Source organism: Macaca thibetana, chromosome 1 (genome assembly GCF_024542745.1).
Source record: "Macaca thibetana thibetana isolate TM-01 chromosome 1, ASM2454274v1, whole genome shotgun sequence".
NCBI lineage: Eukaryota > Metazoa > Chordata > Mammalia > Primates > Cercopithecidae > Macaca > Macaca thibetana.
Window position 1 is genome coordinate 40,771,845 of NC_065578.1, and position 21,885 is coordinate 40,793,729.

At 50.2% G+C, this 21,885-nt stretch overlaps 2 protein-coding genes across 5 annotated transcripts in view; one reads left to right on the plus strand and one right to left on the minus strand.

Moving 5' to 3' along the window:
• The window catches only part of PPCS (phosphopantothenoylcysteine synthetase), a 1,013,452-nt gene that overhangs the window by 251,911 nt on the left and 739,656 nt on the right, over positions 1–21,885 (plus strand). The window lies entirely within an intron of this gene.
• Positions 1–21,885, minus strand: part of HIVEP3 (HIVEP zinc finger 3) — a 423,170-nt gene that overhangs the window by 192,556 nt on the left and 208,729 nt on the right. For both annotated transcript variants that reach the window (XM_050797267.1, XM_050797283.1), the window contains one exon: positions 5,342–5,421. The gene's annotated coding sequence lies outside the window, so the exon portion shown is untranslated. The remainder of the gene's footprint in view (positions 1–5,341; positions 5,422–21,885) is intronic.

Below are 21,885 nucleotides of genomic sequence, written 5' to 3' on the forward strand. Positions count from 1 at the left end.
AGAAAACCCCCAACCCTGCCCAAGAGCCACAATAGAGATCTCTAATGCTGAGGGTGCCCAGATTTGGGGGGTCAGCCCACTGCAGGCTGTGGAGGTTGGATGTCAGGTGGGGGCATACAGGCTTCATCCTGTGGTCAGAGGGAGATACCCTACATTTTGAAGGAAGAGCCTGCCATGGTTAGATTTGTGCTTTAGAAACAGACCAACTAGGTATATTTGTTTTCAATAAACGTGAACTCTTTCTCAGGTGAAAATTAAAGTGTTTCCATTTTGGACAAATAATCCCAACATAAGGAGTCACAGGAGATGGCTATGGCCCTGGATGAGCTGCTTACCTATGGTGCTGATGAACAGAAAGAGCCCTGGGCTTGGAGTGAGAGACCCACATCCATGGTCAAGTCCCTGCCACCATCTTGCTGTGTGACCTCCAGCAAATGACTTCCTCATCTCAACCTCGGTTGCCTCATCTGTCAAATGGGAATACTGCCACCTAATACACAGGGCTGTCTTCAGGACAAAATGGGGTATCAAATGACACTGTACATTTGTACCTACTTGACACATGTGAGGCTTCAGGGTGAGACACCTGAAGTTCAGTCCACACCCCGGAGGGCATTTCAGATGCCCCACAGCCTGCAATGTCTCAGGAAGTCTCTCTCAGCTGTTCCAGCTCCAATCAAAGCCTGTCCTGTAAAAACATGACCCCATCCAAAGAAGCAATCTCTCATGTGTTTGGTGGGCCACCTGCCCACGGGGCGCAGCCTGCTGGGCCACAGACGTCAACAGCAGCCCCTTCCTGGTGGGAGAAGGAACAGGGAACTGGCTTGTTCTCTAAGAGCAGAGTGCTGGCGGGTGATGAGGAACATTTTAAGGTGGGATGCTTCTTCCTGCACCGTTGGCAGCTGTCTACGTAAGGCGCTCATTATGTGCAGGCCCCAAGGCCAGTGAGCCTGAGAGGCCAAGCTAAAATTAGTGTCAGATGTGCACCCGCCAGACACACTGAACATCCGAAGGTCAGATGCCTCCAAGCAGCCACCCGGGCAGAAGTGCGGCAGATGGGCACCAAACAGCTGTGGCAGCTGCTGCCTCTTGTTCCTCCCAGACACGGAGACCGACAGCCCTGTGCAGCAGCCTGGTTCAATAGCCCAGCTTGAGTTAAAAAATAGAATGCAGAGTATAATCCTAATTTAAAAAAAAAATCTGTGTATGTGCATAGAAAAAGAGGTGGAAGAGGAATTTACTAAATGGCCCAGTCATGGATGTGGAATAGTAGTGAGTTTTTTTCCTCTACTTTTCAAAATTTTCTCAATACATACGTACTACTTTTGTAATCAGAAGAATACACAATAAGATGCTATGTTACATATTCCCATGAAATGTATAAGATGATTAAATTGCATATGCTTATGACAGGTGGTATATATGTGTGTGAATATATTTATGCGGCTGGCTGGTGTTAAAGATCAACATTTCCCAACCCCACATTGTACGGAAGAGACGGAGGCCCCAGGAGCAAAGCAGGAAGCAGAGAGGCAGATTTTCACCGAGGCTGGTGTTGCACTGGAGTTTCCCCAAGCCTTGCCCCACTTAATTCTGTAGTTGGTTTTATTCCCACTTAATGGAGATGGAAACTGAGGTACAGAGAAGTGAACTGATTCACTCAAAGATGACCAGTTCAGAAGCCACGGAGCCAAATCCCAACCCTAGCTTTCCACCCACAGCCCACTGAGCTTCAGGAAAGGAAGGGCCTTTGAAAAAAGAACAGGACAAAACAACAACAAAAACACCCCACTCCTTGAAGTCTCAAACATTCCGAAAGCAACCTCTTAAGGGACTGAGTTTTGAATTCTTTCCTGAGCCCCTCTAGGTGCACGCCTTCCTTAGCTCTGGGGGGTCATGGTCATCTGCCCATGGGAACCTTGGAGAGGACGGGTAACAAATCATGACGTGGGGGAACAAAGGGCACAGCAAATCCCAAGGTAGGACTGGCTGGCAGGTGCCAGGCCTTTGGGACAGGGGAGGGGGAGGAAGTTGGCTGGAGAGGCTGCTGTCTAAACTCTCAGTCTTCCAGTGCTTCGGGAGGGGCAGCACCACACAACAACGCCAGATGCCCTGATCTGAGGCCTTTGCTCCAGTTCCTCCCTCTGCACGAGTGCCATCTCTATCCCCATATGCTGCCCTCAGTCTTCCAGGGCCCAGTTCATCCAGGCATTTGTGCATTCTTATTGGTGAACACATTTTAATTGAGGGCCTGCTAGGTGCTAGAGCAAAAGACATAGTATCAACCCTGTAGGTGCCTCTAGTGCTCAGAGAAAGGCTACCCAGGGTCATTCAAGCATAGACTCTGGGGTCAGACTGGCTAGGCTCACCCTGGCTAAGCCACTTCATAGCCCTGTGCATTTGGGCCAGTCACAGTCTCTCTGTGCATCAGCTGTCATCTGTAAAAGAGGATGAAAACAGCACCTGCCTCATAGACTAGTGCAGGTGGAGTGTACATCTGTGTAAAGCTCTTAGAGAACAGTGCCTGGCATGTAGTAAGTGCTCAATAAACCTCAGTTGCTATAAACATTCTCATCATTACCCTCTGGTGCAGATTCCCTCCTTATGGTGCCCACCCTGCTTTTCTCCTCTGGCTGCTACCTCCTCTACGGTCCCATAGCACTTCGAACACCCCTCCATGAGAGCATTGATGAGCATGCAGTACAGGTGTCTGAGGCCCTGTTCCCTCCTTGTCTCTACCTGGGTAGGGACTGAGTTTATTCATCTCTATCCCAGCACCCAGCACAGATGTTATAACATCACCAGGATTATGTCACCATTTGCAGCGAACGTGTGCCCTCAACTCCAATCGAGAAAAGTCTTAGAGGCATTAGAGGTTGCCTATCTGGTCTTATCATGGAGCTCATCAATGTTGCCCTTGAACTGTGAGGCCTGACCCTGGGTGTGACCTTCCCGATGAGAACCAAGTTGATGAGGGGGCTGTGTGCTAAGCTTCCATGAATGCTTCTCTGTGACAGGGAGTTCTGCTGGGCAGGATGTCAAAAACACCAACTACTGACACGCCAACACACGCTGGTGTTTCCCATGCCATGCCTTTCTCCACTGGGGCCCCATGCCCTCCCCCTGCTGAGCTGAGAACTCCCATGGATCCTTTGGGTACCAGCACTCCTCACTCCACCCCCACAATGCTTCTTCTAGCCACAGCCCCCACCAAATGTAGCTCCCTCTCTCCTGGGCTTCTCTTGTTTCTGCCCTGGGCCTGTGGGGCTGCTCCTGCTCTCAGTGTGTGGCTATTCCTCTATGTGTCCCTTCTGGAGAAGGCACAAACTTGCTCTTGTTTGGGCCCCTAGCGTCCACCAATGCCAGGATCAGAGGGGTGTCAGGAAAGCTCTGCTGAGCGCACTTTTCAAAGGAAAGTCAAGCCCATTGGCCTGACCTCCCGTTAAGGCACGCATGCTGACTGCTCACACGACCTTCTCAACCCAAAACTCACAAGTGGCTCTAGGCCAGCCCTGCCCATCAGCTGCCACCCACTCCATCGCAGGGCTGAGTTGGCAGGGGAGCCCTGAAAGTAAGTGCTGACCACGTGGTGCGCACCGTGCTGGCTTCTCGCTCGAGCTCTTGCATTTGACTCTGGCACCACCGCGGGAGGTGGGTGTTCTATACAGAGAGGCCCTCCTGAGGCTCTGACGGTTCCACTGCTCCTCAAAGGAGGCATGGGGTAGGGTTGCAGCAAGGCTCTCTTTGGCCCCAGAACCTACTCTTTCTACACTCCTGTGAGACAACAGGTGTGAAAGTGTTCTGAGTTCTACCAAGAGAGGAAACTGTAAAACCATAGAATTGCCAGTTATTACCCACCACACAGAAACTACTCTAGGACAACCTTGCTATCAAAAGAAGTCTTTAGGGGCCTTGGGAACAGCATTGAATTCTTACGAAATTGCTGCCCAGGAGGGGGTGGCCTATTGTCCTTCAGGGGCAGGAAAGGAAGAGAGTGAGTGGGAGCTGGAAGAGCAGAAGAGAAGCAGTCCTGTGGCCGGAGTGGCAGCCCAACGCAGGATGGGGCCCCGGGGACCTGAAAGGATGCAGAGGGATGGTGGAGTCTGTGACAGCTGAGGTCACAGACACTTCAGCATGGGGTGTTCTGCCCTGGGCCCCTGTTGATGTTCTTTAGGTTCTGACATGTACACCTCCTCTCATCTCAGCCTCCCCACCACCTTCCTCCCCGCCCTCCCGCACCCTGCTAGGGGCCTCTCTCAGAACCACAGGGCTGACTGTCTCCCTTCCCTGCTTGTGTAGGACCCAGCCCAAGCTCCTGGGTGACCTTCAGAGGCCTGCTGCTCTCTTGGCCTCACTCCCACCCTCTTCCTCTTGGGCCCTGCATCCCAGCGACTCCACTGCTCCAATTGCTGTCCCTTCGGCTTAGAATGCTCTTCTTCCATTTTTCACCTGGTGAACTTCTATTCATCCTTCAAAGTCCAGTTCAAGTGTTACCTTCAAATTGTCTTCCTTGAACTACCCCCACAACCAAACCCTGAAGAATAGAGCCCTCCTGCCTTCACAGGTTTTGCTGTTCTGTGGCTATTTGCACGTTGATCTCCTCCACTGGAGCAGAAGCTTCTTGAGGACAATGCCATGACTTGTTCATCTCTGTGCCTCAGTGCCCAGCACAGAGGATAGAGCACAACAGGCAATAAATGATGTCCTGATGATGAGGTCATAAGAGGGCAGGCACGGGGCTGATGACTGCATCTGAGTTTGACTTCCAGCAGTGTTTACTAGGAGGAATACAGGCCCCTCCCCAAAATGCACACATACACATATATGGTGAACACACAGCCCAGTCCAGGATCTCTGTGGCTGTAAAGTCCATGGAACAATCAAACAGAAGACTGAGTTCTAAGGACGTGGTACACAGCTGCAGGGTCAGCCCTACTGTCCTCCCCAGAGCCCATGGCCTTGGCCTGAGCCCTGCTGGGTCCACCGAGTCCCACTCCCTCACTTTGCAGACCAGGAAACAGAGACCCAGAAAGGAGGCACTTGCATGAGATTTTCCTGAGCAATAAAGGCAGGCCTGGGGTCAGAAGCATTTCCCCTGGCTCCTGGCCCAGGACTCTCCCATGACCATATGCTGCCATTTGCAGAAATGCCAGCTGCAGAACTTGGGACATTTGGGTGGCTTTTTCCTGAAGTCTCGGTAGCATGTGGGGCTCCATTCTCCTGCCCGAGGCTGAGGTCATTCCTGTCTACCTCCTGGCCTCAAAACACAGCCTAGTGGCATTTGGGCTATGCTGAAACTGCCCTGTGTCCTGTGGTGTGATGAGGGATGGGGAGGGCTCACCTGCCAAAAGCCAGCCGTGGTCTCATGGTCGAGATGTGTCAGAGATTTCTAAAGCTTGGAGAGCTGTGTTGGAGGGAGGCCTGTGGGAAGTAGAGAAAGTGAGAATATTATGCCACCGCCATCTGTCAACTTTCATCTGAGTTTGAAAAATGCATCCAAAAATGGAGAGCACAGCCTTGCTGAAAGCAAGGCCCCAGCCACCACCCCTTCTCCAACATGGTTATGACAAGGTCAAGATCAGGTCCCTGGGGATGAAACCACAGTCTCAAAATCCCAGTACAGAGCTGAAAGTCACAAGTTGTCTGCCCCTGGGAACCCCACAGTTACGCTGGTCCTGTGTTCAGGCCTGAGGCTGGAGGAACTCCCACATTCAAACACTCCTCAGGGAAAACACCCTTTGTGGGTTCCCTAAGCACCGTTCATTGTCATTCACTCATTCTTGCTTTCATTATTCATTCATTCATGCAAGCATTGCCATTTGGGAAGGTTGTTAGATGCTGGCGTCAGGTCCTCATAGAGATGAAGTCTCTGAGTGTAACAGCCTAGATCCAGTAAGAAAGGCGGGTGTAGGCCCAGGACAAATGCCACAGGCTGGTGGGTTGCCTCCCTTCTCCAAGTGACCTCTGTGCCAGGTGCTGGGCAAAGCACTTTGGTTAAGCCATGCAGGATGGCAGAATGTTCCTACCATTTTCGGCACAATGACCTCTCTTTGTATGAAAGTATTTCTCCAAACTCCTCCTGATGGTAACTGTACACCTATTATCTTCTCATTGAAAAAATAAACAGTACAAAAGTTACAATGAACTAATGCTTTGCAATTAACTTGTATTTTAGTAATTACAGCACCACTACATATGTTTAAATTACAGTTGGACACATACTCATTTGAGACATGTTATTTATGTCTTCTGGGCTTAAGGCTTTGAGCCCTTGGGGATCCATTCATTCAATATTCATTCATTCAACAGACATTTATGGAGCATCTCTGAGATGCCCAGCCCACTGGTTCAAAGGTTAGGGATCCTGGTTCAGGAAGGAGCTGCAGCTCTGCAGTGAGGTACACTTAAGCTTAAGCCCAGGTAACACTGGATGTGTGCCCTTAGGGAGGCCATCTGGTCTTCCTCCAGCTCTGAGTCCTCAAGAGCAAGATGCAGATGTAACTGACATTGGAAAGTTGTTATGAGGGGTAAATGAGATAGTAGAAAGCACCCAGGTAAGAGCCTGGCACAAAGCAGAAGCTCAACAAACGGGCACCCAAGGATTATCATCATCCCCATCAACATCAATGTCATTACTATCAACAACAGCAGCAGCACCACCAGCACCATCTTGCTTCCCTTCTCTTCCTGAACCTTCAGAAGCCTTTCCTTGTCTCTCTACTAGGGTATACAGCAGTTTCTACCTTATAATAGAGTTATTTGTATCCACATTTATAATACCTTATAATAGAGTTATTTGTATCCACATTTATAATACTTTATAATAGAGTTATTTGTATCCACATTTTCTTTCTTTGGTTCATGCCCAGCTCTGCAATTTCAGAGTTGTGTGAACTTAGGTAAGTTATTTAACCTCTCTGAATTTGTTTCCCCATATGTAAAATGGGAGCTGTATTTTTAGTAATTCATTGAACTGTAATGACTAAATGAACTGATGTACATAAAACCTCAATACAACATCCGTCATGTGGAAAATGCTCAGCTATTACAGGTTATTATTGTTCATGTTATTGTTATTATTATTACCATTATTATTAATATAATTTCTCCTCCTGACCTGTGAGCCCCTAGGGGCATAGCCATTGAAAATTCATTTCTGTCTCCCTGCAGAGTCTAGCACAAGGCTGGTCTCCCAGCAGACATTAATAAATGTTTGCTAAAACAGTTTTGGAGGTTCACACAAATCAAGTGCAAAATAACTCAAGGGGCATGGTCAAGGGTAAAGAGCCTTGTTAGGACCCTGAAAACCCCCAACAGATGTCCTGAAGGGAGCTCTTTGTCACCCATGGAGCCAAGCTGCAGGACTGCTGGGACCATTCATTCATTCATTCATTCACTTATTCATCACACTGACACCCAATTTTCACTTTGAATAACAAACCCTTGCCCAGTGCTTTTTCCTATTGTGAAATCTTGTTTCCATCTGCCACCTCATTTAGTCTCCATGAAAATTTTGGGAAGAAGAGAATAGGTACATTACTGACAATCCATTCTGTAAAGAGATGAAGGCCCAGAGAGGTGACAAGGCTTGACAAAGGACATTCAGCTGTCAAGGTCACAGTGGGAAATGGATCAAGGTTCTGCTCATGATCTTGACTCCTTCCTGCTGGTCCTGCTGATGTCAAGCACTTTACAAATCCAGGATCATTCCTTCTTGATTCTCAGCAAACAAAACTGAATTAAATTTTTGTGTGTGTTATTTTAACATGACTGTTGGCAAAGAAAGACTCTAAGTTCCAGAAGGGCAGAGACAATGAGAGCCCTAACAGTGTGGGGGCAGGTAAATATATGAACTCTGATCCCAGACTGCATGCGTCGGAATCCTGATTCTGATACTTAATAGCTGTGGGACCCTGGGCAAATTACTTAACATCTCTGTGCTTCAATTTCTTCCTCGATAAAGAAAGGATAATAGCTATCTATAGGGTTGTTGTGAGGATTAAGTGATCTAATCCATGTACAATGCCTAGAACAGTGCCTGGTGCATAGTAAGGATTAGTTGTAATTATTATTTGTGATGTATCTCCAGCACCTAGCATAAGACCCAGCACATAAAAAATCCCTAATAAACATTTATTGGATTGTTGAATGGATAAAATACTTTCTGTAAAGAAGTAAATATCTATGCTTTAAGTATTATTAAATATCTATGCTTAAGTATTATTGGGCAAGGCAAAAGAATAGCTGAAGCTCTGGCCCCAAAGAAACTGGAGTCCCTCAGTTCCTTGCTCACAGATCCAGGCGGGAGGAGATTCGTGATTCCAGGATTCAAAGGCCTGTCCACCAACTGGCAGTAAATGTGACTCATGGTTAGAAACACAGGTTTTAGAGTCAGACACTCAAATTCAAGTCTTCCCTCTTGCTCTGTCACTCACTGGTTGTATACTTACCTCCCGTACTTGCCTCAGTATCCTCATCTGTAAAATGGGAATACTCACACCTACCTTGAAGGGATGTTGGGTGGATTAAATGTCATATGCAGGAGGTGAAGCTTCCTGCACCTGGGCCCAGTCCACAGCCACAGGAACAATGAGCTTACAGGATCAACAGCAGCTCATCCTACGGGCCAACTCATTCTGTGCTAAGCATTGCTTCTACGGCTCTCTCCCTGTCAGGGGCTTTGGGGGCCTTCACCAGGGGTGGACTCATTTGTATAGCCCAGGCTCCACCTTCTAGGCCAAAAGGCTGCTACGAAAAGGCAAATCCTCTATTTGGCTTCAGCATGAACTGGGCTCTGTGGAGGCGAGACAGCTGCTTGGGAAATGGGCTCCTGGGAAAGGTGGTCTCCAGAGAATCAGCTTAGAAGAGTTCCTTGCAAGCGCCAGTGCCAGCAACTAGCAGCCTGCATGCAGCTGCCTCTGAGTCAGTCCCAGTCCCTGTGGTGGCTACAGACCCTTCCTTTAGTCTGTTTCCCCCACTAAGATCCCAAGGCTGGCAGCCTGTCCTGCCTATGGGGAGGAGCTAACATCCATCGAGCCAGAAGCGAATTCTTTGCCTCGTTTAGACTTCACAATGAGCCTGTGGTGAGCACTTGAATCTTGCCACACACCAGCCATGAGATCCTGGTCAAACCATTTAGCTGCCCATGTCTGTTTCCTTATCTGTGAGCACATGTCAATATCCTTGTTCATCAGACCCATTTTGCAGAAAAGGAAGCTGAACCATACAGAGGGAAAGGCATTGTGAAGATCATAGACCTAGTAAATGACAAAGCTGGAGCTGTTTGACTTCAAAGTTCCATGCATTCATTCACCCATCAATTACTATTTTAGAGCCTACCATGTGGTGGGCACTGGATTCATAGACTCTTTTTAAAAATATTCATATTATCAATTTCCCACTGCTCCTAAGATAGTGGTATGCAAGGTAATTCAATTTAACAAAGACACATCAAGTCCTTCTACGTGCCCAGGCACTGTGTGAGGTTCTGGTATAAAGGCTCACATTGAACCCTCATGACAATTCTGTGCAGTTGACCTTTTTAATGCCCTTTACAGATGACAAAATGGGTAATTCAAAGAGGCAAGAGAACGTGTCCAGGCTCACTCATGCAGCCTGGATGGACGCCTGTGCCCATCTGATGCCAAAACTCACTTCCTTCCCTTCCCACCATGTTGTTTCTTTCTCTCCAAGATGCTCTCATCTCCCCACCCTGGCCTGGCCCATAATGATGCAGCCTCTGGAAGTTCCCTCAGTACCCCTGGCAGAGGGTGTTCTCCGTCCAGCAGAGATGGACAGCTGTCAGCCCTACCAGCCTGCGCCGTCCACACTGGATCTTCAGGACTCTGCTTCTCCCTGGCTCCTTCCACTCCCTGAACTTGACCCCAGGATGACAGACCTATAAAACCCAGAAACTTGTTTGCTTGTATCTTACCTACTTCCAAAAAGGATGTGAGGAAGATTAAGGAACAAAAGTGCAGACCGAGGCTCAAAACACTGGACAAAAGCAAAAGCAGATGTAAAGGAGCAGGGGGTGCTGGAAGCCAATGTTTGGAAGAACACTGTCTGGTGCTCACGGGGTGTGAGGAAATGGGTGCTCTCACATCGCTGCTCGTAGTGAAAATAGACAGAGTGCGTTTGAAAGGCAGCGTCAGAGTGTGCATCAAGAACTTTGCCTCACAAATATCCACACTTCTGGGCGTCGTCATCCCAATTCCCAGGAAGACAGTCTAAGAAAAAAAATTCTAAGCAAGTTCCATGCGGTCTTACTTCTAATACTGAGACATTGAATACCGACAGCAAATCTAAGTGCTAACACATGGAAAGGGCTAACACACCACTGAAAACTAGGGTACAGCTATTATCAGGGGTTGACAGCCTGTAGGACAAATCCAACTGCTAGCCTGTTTTTGTAAATAAAGTTTTATTGGGACACGACCGTGCAAACACATGGAAAGGGTGAACCTACCGTTGAAAACTAGGGTACAGCTATGTCAGAGGTTGACAGCCTGCAGGACAAATCAGGGTACATGTGCAAGTTTGTTACATGGGTATATTTTGTGATACTGAGGTTTGGGCTTCAAATGATCTCATTGCCCAAGTAGTGAACATAGTACACTACGGGTAGTTTTTCAACCCTTTCCCCCTTTCCTCCCTGTCCCCTTTTAGGATTCCCGGTGTTTATTGTTCTTATTGTTGTGTCCGAATACGTGTGTTTTATTTTTATTTATTTACTTATTTTTTTTTTTTTTTGAGATGGAGTCTCACTCTATTGCCCAAGCTGAAGTGCGATCTCAGCTCACTGCAACCTCCGCTTCCCAGGTTCAAGAAATTTTCCTGCCTCAGCCTCCCTAGTAGCTGGGATTACAGGTGTACACCACCACACCTGGCTAATTTTTGTATTTTTAGTAGAGGAGGGGTTTCAGCATGTTGGCCAGGCTGGCCTTGAACTCCTGACCTCAGGTGATCCTCCCACCTCCACCTCCCAAAGTGCTGGGATTACAGGCATGAGCCACCGTGCCAGGCTGGAATACATGTATTTTAAAAAGAGAAATGCCTAGCTGAATATGCTCTGGGCATATTAGTGGCCACAGTAAAGAGGAAAGATGGGTTTTAATTGTCTGGCAGTAGGAGGGGACCAGGAAGCTAGGAAAGTCAAACTCTCCTGGCCAGATTTTGGAGAGGAATTAGTCACCAGGGTCTTTGTTTCAAGGAGTTTCTGAGCAACACAATGGACAACTTTCTCTACTGTTCTGCAGATGTGCTGAGGTGTTGCCCACAGAGACAGCAAGTCCTGATTATTGGTTCTCTAACAATGTCAAAGAAAGAATGTTAAGCTATGGTTCTGTAAAGGCAACTCTCTTAGTGGCCAGGGTGACATAGGAGCTCAATTCAAGGAAAACATTGCAGAATTGTGTAGAAAAAAGCATCAATGTACCTAGCTGACCAGTGAGTTTTAGCCAGAGAATCTTTTCTTAGAAAATAACCCTTAAATTGCAGATCAGTGTGTAAGACAGATAAAGGTAGGGTGCTCTGGTGGAGGCTGAGCTGGATATATTTCATTCTGTTCCCCTCAGCTCCCCCGGGGCTGCCCTTTGAAGGGGTTCTGCAGGACCTCTGGGGCTTCTTGGAGCCCAGCTGGTGAACTGCTGCATTAGACCATCCCCAGGGCACCTGCTGCATCCCTGGTCTTTTGCCAAGTCGAGGGCACTGGCAGGAGAAGCAAAGGATACTCTGCTACCCACAGAAGGCAGAGCCATGTCCTTTAGAAACCAGAACTACCACGAAGGCAATGACAAGATTTCGTTGTGAAAATTAAAAAGTGCAACTTATGATTATGCTTCCATGGAGGGCCTTGGGTGCGGCGAGAAAGGACTTACTCTCTCTCAGATGGCAGTTCTGGAGCAGTTTCAAAGGCTCTTAAAAGGCCAATGCTGAGGCTCAAGTCCGGGTACTAGGACAGGTGAGGAGGGTCTCTGGTGGGTGGAAACACCTAGAGGACAACTATGTGAACCAAGGTCTTGGATCCATTTTCATTCCAAGAGGGAAGAACAAGAAGCCTATTGGGAGCGGGGTGTAGATGGTACAGTGAAGTCACTAAGAGGGGGATCTGGGGTCAGATTTGAATCCTGCTCTTCTACTTATTACCTGTGCCCATGAGAAAGTTACTGACTCTTTCTAAACCTCAGTTTCCTCATCTGTAGAAAAGGAAAATGATAGCCATATATGATAGAGTTGCTGGAAGAATAAAATGATTTACTGCATGCCAAGTGCTTAGCACCTTACCTGCCCTAATGAATACATGCTCATAATGGTTTGCTATCTGCAGCAATAGACCTGGCCAGGCCGAACCCTGGCCTGTTGGGGTCAGTAAGCCTGGGGTTTGACCTTCAATTCATGCAGGCTTGAAGAAAGATTCAGGGATGTTCTGGGGCTGAAACCAGTAGCTGATGAACAGAAGATTTGTTAGAATTTCTAGAGTGACTGGGAGATGCCAGGAGGGGCCATCCCCCAGGTGAGTGCTCAGGGAGCCTCTAGAAGGATTCGATAGAATCCTCTACCCTATCAGGGTGACATTAGGGAGGGACTACCTTTGTGGGGACGTGAGAGAGTGCTCATGTGCCTCCCGCTCTGAGTGGCCAGCCCCATGCAGTTGAGATTGTGCACTGTTTACCTCCACATGGGAAGGCATGCCAGGCAATCTCTACTCTGTCTCTGGGTCAAGCACCATGTGCTACCGTGGTGGGCATTTGTTGACTTTTGCCCACTTGGCACCCCTTCTCCCCACTTTGGCAATAGCATTCTGATTTCATTTGGGGAAATCAACTCTCCTGGTGTTGGTTGACAGTGAATCAGGGCTTCCTGCTTTCTCACAACCAAGGGGAGGGCATGAGCCTGAGCCAGGCATCTCAGATGCTCTTTGCCAGGCCCAGACTCTGCGAGCTCATTCTTCCATCTCTGTGGCCATGACAAGACCACTTCTGATTAGTTCCTGTTTTCTGGTCCCTGGAGGGGCCCTGGATCCTTTTCTGAGTCTGCTTCTTCAGCCTTCCTGTCAATTCTGTAAGATTCTCATTATCCTTCTGATATATTCCCTCTTTGCTTAAGTTATCTCAAGTCAGCGTATGCTGCTTACACTGAAGAGCCCTAATGGATTCTGAGAGGAGTAAGTCAAATTGTTTCCTTTGGCACAAAGGGCTATGACCAGGAGCTCTGGCACCAAAACTGCAAACAAGAAAACTTCCAGTTAAGTACTAGAAGCAACCCAGTAGCCATGTCACCCCCATGTCTTCTCTGCTGTCGGAGGCTGCTTTTCTTGGGGTGAGCTCAGAACTGAATGAAACTCCATTCCATTTTCCAGTGACTGGCTCATATGACTCAGTTCTGGCCAGCAGGGTCAATTACTTCCATTTTCTAGTTAAGGGAAGCCTTTCTCAGGGGTTCTGGGAAAGAGTTTCTTTGCTAATAAAAAGAGAATCTGGGGAAGACGTTCCTCTTCTGCACCTTCCACCACCATGTGGCATATGGCCCTGGACTGTGCCAGCCACCCATGGCCTTGGGTGATGACACTGCAGCTATGGAGGTGAGGCTGGCCAAGGGGGAAGCTGGAATGTGCCTGGATCCTGGATGTCTGGGCCGTAGGTTTTTCAGCTTTGGAACCATCCCCACCTCCACCTTCTGGAGTCAAACTCCTATTGCGTAAGACCCTTGTAGTTAGCTTTCTGTTACCTGCAGCCCAAAGCCTCCTAATACCCAACCAGAGCTTTAAACCTGGGAATGGGCACGCCAGCAGCAGGCTAGGACAGCTGCATCTGGGTCATGTCAGGTGGAAGCCCAGAGAAAGGAGCATCCAGTGAGTGGGGCAGGCCTTTGGTGGGTCCAAGCAGGGCCATTCACAGGTAGGACAGAGGTAGCCTCCAGGCAGTAGCAATCTCTGAGGCCAGAAGAAAGGCAGTGTCATTTCCTGACAATCTTCCTTGTTTAGGGCAGGAACCCAGCCTGTAGCTTGAGGACACGGAGAACAGAACCCAGCCCCAAGTGGGGTTTGGGTGGAATGGTGATCACCAGTCAGGGGCTCACTGAGGACTGGAGTTCATGTGGGGCTCTGGCTTTGCAGATAATTGGAGTCTTAGGCCGGGAAATTGAGGCAGAAAGAGGCAAATCCAGTTATGCCGAGTCATTGACATGGCAAAGTTTAGGTGAGTGTGCAGCTCAGTAACTCCTGCCCTCCACTGCCATCCATGGGAATGCCAGATGCAGAGTTCAGGGCAATCGGGCCAATGGCAGCCTCTGCTGGCCCACTGGGAACTAAGATTCTGCTGGCTTTAGCCAGGTTCAGCTCAGGTGATGAATAGGCACTTTGGAGGGACGTGTCTGGAGTCGGGCAGGGGGAGGTAGGGACTTTTGGTTAAGAACCCACTTCCACCAGGAGCTGAGAAAGCCCTAGGGAAGTTTCTAGCTGTGCCAATCTGAGTCAACATGCAAGCAACCCTAATGCCTGAAGAGAGCTCTACTCAAGTTCAAGGTGGTAACAGCTGGACCAACACTCTGCCATCCATCCCATTCTTCACGCATCAGCCTGGGGATTGGTCACTTCCTCCTGCTGCATTTCTCATCTGCGCACTCTGCCTTTTCAGAGCTCCCACCTCCCCTCTCCTAGCACGGAGCCAAACCCGAAAATAGTCCCTGGGGGTCATTTTCAGGACTGGAAAGATTCTAAAAGTGTACCCTCTTCATGTGACCAAAAGGAAAACAGCAGCACAGAGAAGAGCAAGGGTGTTCTGTCATCCTGCTGTGTGACCCAGGGCAGCCAACACCATCTCTAAGGTCGCGCCAGCTCTGACATCCCATGGCTATGCTTCAAAAAGACAAGCACATGTAAAATGGTCAATGAATTCTTCAGAGCCTTATAGAATGGCTCTAACTCTAAGCCCTCAGTGAGGGTCTGACTCTCCTCTCCCCCATCTCTGCTCTTCCAACGGCTGGTCCCCTGCGCCAACCAGCCAGTGAAGTCCTACCCCTTGCTCTCAGTCCAGTCCTCCCTCTCACAATGAGGGGCATCTAAAGAGCCCCCACCCAGGCTTCCCTGCCCTAATATTGTGTCCTGTGTCTAGAAACTATGTGCCTGTCTCATTCCCAAGGCCAAGCACCCACCTTATTCCTGGGCACTGGTGCTGTGTCCTGCCGTGGCCTCATACCCCAAGCCTGACTCCCCAGTCCCTGTGGCTGTGCAGCAGTGGTCACCATAGGATGGCAGCTGATCATAGCTTCTGAAGAACCTGCTTCCTGCCAGGTTCTCAGCTAAGAATTTGACATGGATTACTTCACAGACTCCCCAAAGAGGGCTTTATCATGTAGTCACCATCGCTACTCTCATTTTACAGATAAGGAAGCTGAAGACCAGAGAAATCAACCAGCTTGCTGAAGGTCACTTGGCTGGTAAGTGGTAGTGCCTGGAAGACGACCTTGAGTCGGCCCTTTTCTCTGGACTCTCCGCTCTGTTGCAGGCCTAGACTGCAGTCCCCACTGCCACCCACTGGGCTGGCCTTCTAGTGCCCTTCCTTCCCTTTGCACACGATTGACCACAAGTTCCCGGCTTCTCTCACTTGGTAGCCCCAGGCCTATGGCTGGCCGTGATATCTCCTTCGGAGAGGAGGTAAGATTTGACAGGACCCAGAAGAACAGGCAGAGGGTATGGACAGGCCAGGAAGAGGCCAGAAATCAAGGCTGGTGATTTGCAAATGCAGAGCCCACGACAGCATCCATGGGGTCTACTAGTTCCCTCTCTAGCTCGCTCACTGGCAGTTGCTGAGGTATAGCTTTCTGGGCTGATAGTGGCCAACCATCACCACCACCCAGCTGACACTAAGCAGCACAGTGAAAAAGCTTGGGTTTTTGGGCCAGACAGTCCTGTGTTCAGATCCCATCTCTGTCCCTTAGAAGCTCTGCAAGCTTGAGGAAGTCCCATGGGAAGGTGACCTCTTTGAGCCTTAGACTTCCCAGCAATAAAATGGGGTTGATAACACCAATCTTGCATAGCCTTTGTGAGGACATATGAAAAGCATTTGTCAAATGCCCGGCTTTTGGTAAAAGCTGGTTCCCTTTTATGCTTTTTCCTCATCCTTCTTGCTGCCCCTTAGAGCTGGCTGTCTCCCGATGCCAGAGACAGGCTCTCTGTGTTGAGCGGCCCGAGTGGTTCCAATGATGCGCACCACGTGGCTGGCAGGGGCCCGAGCACACTCGGCACACTGGAGATAAATACAGGGTCCAGGCACCTGACTCTAAACAATGGGCTATTCTGGGGTTTTAATTGCTCATCAAAGGGAAGGCAGGCTCTGGGCGGTGACCAACCTTGGAGGTCAGGACATGCATTGGGGTGGCAAACAGGGCAGCAAACACACCAAGGTGCAGGTGCAGAAACACCAGCCGGCAGGTCGCTAATCCCAGAATGTCACTGAGGGAGGATAGTTAACAAGCCTCTAGGGTGATTACCCTCTCAGTGTACAAATGGGGAAACTGAGGTCCGGGGAGGAGAGCACTTCATTCTACTGCTTCAACAAGTACTCACCAAGCACCTGCTCCAGGCTGTGCTCCAGGCTCTGCCTCAGCATCTCACTGTGTGAGGCAGAGACAGATTCGACACACACAGTTACAGTGCCCTGCGACAAGTGGCAGGAGAAGCAGGAACAGGGCCGTGGTGATATGAAGGAGGCATGCCGCCCTAGTCACACGAACCATTCATTCCGTAAAGATGCGCCCACTGCTTGTGCGTGCCAGGCACTGCTCAGGTGCTGGAGACACAGCCCCGGACTAAGGCCAGGCCCTGCCTCTGTGGGGTTTCCAGTCTCCTGGCAGAGAAAGGCAGTAGCATAAATGAAGAGGTAGAGAATGTAATGTCAGGGCGTGTAAGTGCCGAAAAAGAAAGCAAAGCAGGGTAAGGGGACAGTGGGCGCCTGCGGCTGGCCGATGGTTTAGGCAGATGGTCAGGGCCGATGCTAACAGTGACAAATTAACTTTAGCACATGAGATGCGTAGGACAATGAAAGCTCTGCCCTTCTGAGTGAGGAGGGAAACCAGCGTCCTGAGCTGACCTGCCTCAGGGGTCTCAGAAAACCAGAAACAGAGCCACAACCTGTCCCAGGTCTCTTGTATCACAGGCCAGAGCTGGTCCCCTGCATGGCCTGGCAGCCCCTCCCTTCATAGCCACTGTTGCTCCCTCCATCCTCCCTGGGGGGAAACAACAAGCTGGTGCCTTCCCAGGCTGGAGGCCAAAGCCACCAGGCCTTTTCAGCCATCACCTCCTTCCTGGCCAGTTGCCCATGCTGGCCTCAGGCAGTGGAGCCTGACAGGAGATCCTTGGTCTCCTGACACAGCGGGGCAGGCTTGTCTTTCCCTCTGCCACGTCCCACTGATGTGAAAGTCTTGGTGTCAGACACATGTGGTCCTTCCACTTCTGAGATGTATGACCTTGACACGTTCAGCAGAGCATTTGTCAAAACTGAATGCTGGGCCATTCTCACAGAGCCCCTGGGAGGATTAAATAAAGTAAGACATAAAAGGCTCCCAGGAGCCTGTGGCCCACAGCAGGCTTGGTAGGCACAGACACCTTCCCCTTTTGCCGTGTCCTCCCACCCTCATCCGAGCCCCAGCCCGGAGCATCACTCCCTCTTCTGCACTCCCACTGCCCTGAGAGCACTTGCTTTCTCTTTCTGGGTCTGCTCTTTGTCCCTGAATAGGACTGCCAACTCTCAGAGAGCAGTCTCTGGCTTCTGCAAGTCCCTGAGCCTCCTGCCTGGGGCTCAGCACAGAGTCACACGCAGTGTGTCACCACTCAATAAATGTTCTTCCACGCAGCTTCCAGCCAGGAAAGTTTAACTTGGAGAATAATGGGGCATGTGGAGCTCTGGATTCCCAGTCAGCCTCTTTATCAGCTAAATGACCCTGGGCAAGTTAACTTTTTATGTAAATGAGGACAATCACCCAATGCCCCAAGGTTCTGAAAAATTATATGGTGATTTTAACATTATTATTTCCATTATGGAATCATAGGTGGAGACAAGAGTCTATTAAATTTGTAACCTGGTACTACAGTCCTTCCCACAACATCCAGCCCCCTGGATGTTCAGCCTCTACTTGAACTCTCCAGTGACAGGGAACTCACTACCTGCTGGGCAGCCCGTGCCATGTGTTGACTGCTTCTGAGCATTAGAAACTTTGCTTTCTATTGTTTTAAGACCTGCCACGCTGGGCTCTGGAATGCAGGGAAATGAGTGGGTGATGAGCAAGCCTGGGGGAGGGGCTGGAGAGAGCTGCAGGATGATGGTGGGAGGGTTGCGGGGAGCTGACCGCACCCCAAAACAATGCTGCTGGTCAGTGGGCCACAGGCTGTCAGCTCCCCTTCCAAGAGAAGCTCCCGATAATGGTGCCTCCTCTCTCATGGCTTCAGAGCCTGCCAGCCCTTCCAGAAGACTGCCTCCTGCCCAGGGCTGCTCAGCAGCTGGACTGCAGGGGCCTGGGTTCTCAAGCCCTGATGTATGATTTATGACTCCGATGAGCTCACCAGCTCAGGGAGGGAGGGTGATCCGAGGGGAGGCTGGAAGAAGGCTGGTTATGGATTTTAACCCTCTGATGTTACTGGCTGGGAATTTAACATCAATAATTCAAGGCAGTGGGGAGCAAGGGATGGGAAAAAAGCAAAAGGGAGAGGGAGGCGGGGATGGAAAGGGAGAAAGGAGGAGAAGAAGTGGAGGACGGGAAAAAGAAAGGAAAAGAGGCAAAGATGCATTTATTGAGTGTTTCCCATGGGTACCATGCCACCTTCGCCTCCTTTAGCTCATTTAAGACTCACTGAAATCTATGAAGCAGATATTGTCGTCTCTAATGACTGGATAAAGAAATTAATGCTCCAAGAGGAAAAGCAAAGGTTTCAAGGACAGCAGGGAGATGAGGGGATAGGATCTGGACCCAGGTTTGCTGATTCCAGAACACAGGTTCTTTCTACTATACCTTGACTTTAGAGGGTAGCCAGGTCAGGGAACACAGAGGGTCCCTGCTGGCTTCAGGACACCAGACCCCAGCTCACACTCTGGGGCTGATGTAGGGAGAGATGAGTCTGAAGGGCTTGGCCCCTGGGACAGAAACCAGCCACTGGCCTTCTGGACAGCACCAGAACTTTGTTGCTGAAGCTGAAAAAATTAACTGCTATATTTAAAAGCATTGTTCGGTTGCTATGGTAACAGAGGGGCTAAGAATAATATAAAAAGAAGATGATATGCCAGGTTGTCACTGGCAACCCAATTTTAAGGGTGTGTATGTATGTGCTTTAAAAGGAGTTTTCGGGGGGGAGGTGGTGAGGTTCAGACTGTCTTCCCCACTCCCTCTAGCACCATCTGCCCCAGCGACATGTCCAAGATGCAGCCAGGCCTGGCATCTCACTGGTCTGCTGGCGTCAGGGGAGCTGGCACACCCTGGCCCTGAGCCTAAAGATAAAGAAGGCTCTCAGCTCCCTAACTGCTGTCCCCTCCTGGCAGCCCCCCACTGCCTGGGCTGCTTCCTTCAGCTGCGGAACCCCAGCCTGAGGCACCTCTCAAACAGATGGCCCCCAAATAGCTTCTTCTCTCCGACCTGGGAGCTTTCAGCCAGGCTGGCAGACTCCCTGGGGACCACCAGGGAAAACAGATGGTCAGGAGAGAAGAGCAGGAGACAGATTTATTGATCCGCAGCCTGGATGTCAGGGATGGGAGGCAGCTTGGCAGATCTGGGCATGGGGCTGCCCTACTCCCTGACGCATCCTGGAGAGACACGCTAGGTCCAGCCTCGGTCTTCAGCCTGGGCCCAGGCGACCTGGAGGGGACCCACAGCAAGCCTGGGGAGGGTAGGAAGATGGATGGGGACTGTGGGTCCTCACATACCAGCCAGCTGTTTATCAGGGCTGTGATGGCAGCACCCATGGGAACCACGGGAAGAACTGGGTGGCAAAAAGACAAAATCCCCAAGGCAGTTTAGTGACATCCAAGGATAGGAAAGAGGCCTGGTATTTTTTTCTCTGTCATGGTCACACAATATGAAGGAGAGTTTTGAAATCAGACTGGGGTCCCCAGGCAAGCTCTGCTGCATGCTGCCATGTGACCTCAAGCCAGGCCCTCAGCATCTTGGTGCCACCACAGGGAAAATGGGAGTGACTCTCAGGACTACGGTTGGGCTTCAATAAACTGAAGTTTATCAAACACCAGGCCTGCCTAGAATATCCTCAGCAGGCAGCCCCATCTGCCAGGAGAAACCTTCACCCTATCATTTCTCCATGCCAGGCCCAAACCGAAAGCCGCAGAGGAACTTGCACATATACACGGGGAATGAGACACAGTGAGAGGTGCCATCACAGACCCGAGCGACCAATCATGCCTAGAGTGGGCAGAGAACTCTGAAGGAAGAGTTTGAGGCAGGCCTAGAAGCAGGAGAACGGCAGGGTGACAGAAGCACACTCCATGTGGAGGAAAGGAGCAAAGGCCGGGGTGCAAGGAGCACAAGCAGGGCTTGCCGAGGGCAGGTCTTAGCCTCTGAGGCCAGAACCTACCAGCAAGGCAGGCAGGGAGAAGAAGAGAAACGATCAGAGCTGGGCAAGGCTCAGTAGGGAGGCTGGCTGTGCTGGGTGAACCGGAGGCAGTGAGGCCCATGGGGATGCTGGGCAAGAGTCCAGGCCAGAGATAAGGGGGCTGGGCCAAGGTAGGATAGTGCTTTACAGCTTACAAGGTGTGGCCATGTCCATTACCTCGTTTATCATCACAGGATGGATAGAGTTTGCTGTTCCACCCAAGCTCTTCCCCCATCACCACCTACCAGCACTTCCCACAGGCTGGGGGCACCCACCATGGACAGAAGGAGCTACATCTAGATTCCTGAGCATCCCCTAGAAGTGGAAGAGTCCAGGAGAGCTGGGGGGCCCAGATGAGGGTGAGATCTCATGGGTGGGTGTGGTCACGAAGGGCTTCTTGTAGGAGGAGCAGTGGGAGGGCCCTCTGGACAGACAGCAAGGTTCAAGCAAAGCTTGGGGACAGGACAGGTCATGGTGCATGTTGGGAAACAGTCCCTGGACCCTGGTGGGAGAAAGCAGGTTGGAGATCCAGGCAGGGCTGGGTCACGGAGTGCCCTGAATTCCAGCTGAGAGGCTGCATCCTCCTGCAGGCAGTGACAAGCCATGGAGAGCTCAGAGGGGCTGGGGCAGGAAAGGGAGATGTGAACAGAGCCGGTTAGAAGCCAGGCTGCATCAGACACCACTGCCTTCCTCTTCTCTGTCACTCTCAGGCATGACTCTCCTTCTCCCCCGGCTATCTGAGTGCCAGCAACAGAAAGCTGCACACACGTCGTGGAAGATGAGTATGTTTATTCAGCAGCTGCTCTTGCTTCAAAAGCACACAGCCAACTCTGCCCAGGCCTCCGCCTGGCAGTCTCCTCTTTTTGGGAGAGCCAGTTGCCCTGTGTCCTGCTCTGAGGGCACACAGCTGTGACCTTGGTTTCCTGTGGTGAAGGCACACAGAGTGGTACCTGGGGGAATGTTGTGGGTCTCGTGGGAGTTCAGGCTGAGTCAGGAGAGAGCTGCCCAAGTGGCTCAGCATCTGGGGACCAGAACTTGGGCAGAGGAGGATCCCACAGAGCTTGCATTTTCCCACACTCCCTTCTTCCCTCCAACCAATATTTGTTGAATACCTACTATGTGTCAGGCACTATTCTAGGTGGTGAATCAGACCAGAAAAAACTCCTGTCCTCTTAGAACTTAAATTCTAATAGGGGAAACTGACAACATTCAAATAAAGAAATGTCAGGTAATGAGTCCTATGAAAGAAAATACAGACAACTTGAGAAAAGAAAGAGAAAGTGACCAGAGAAGGT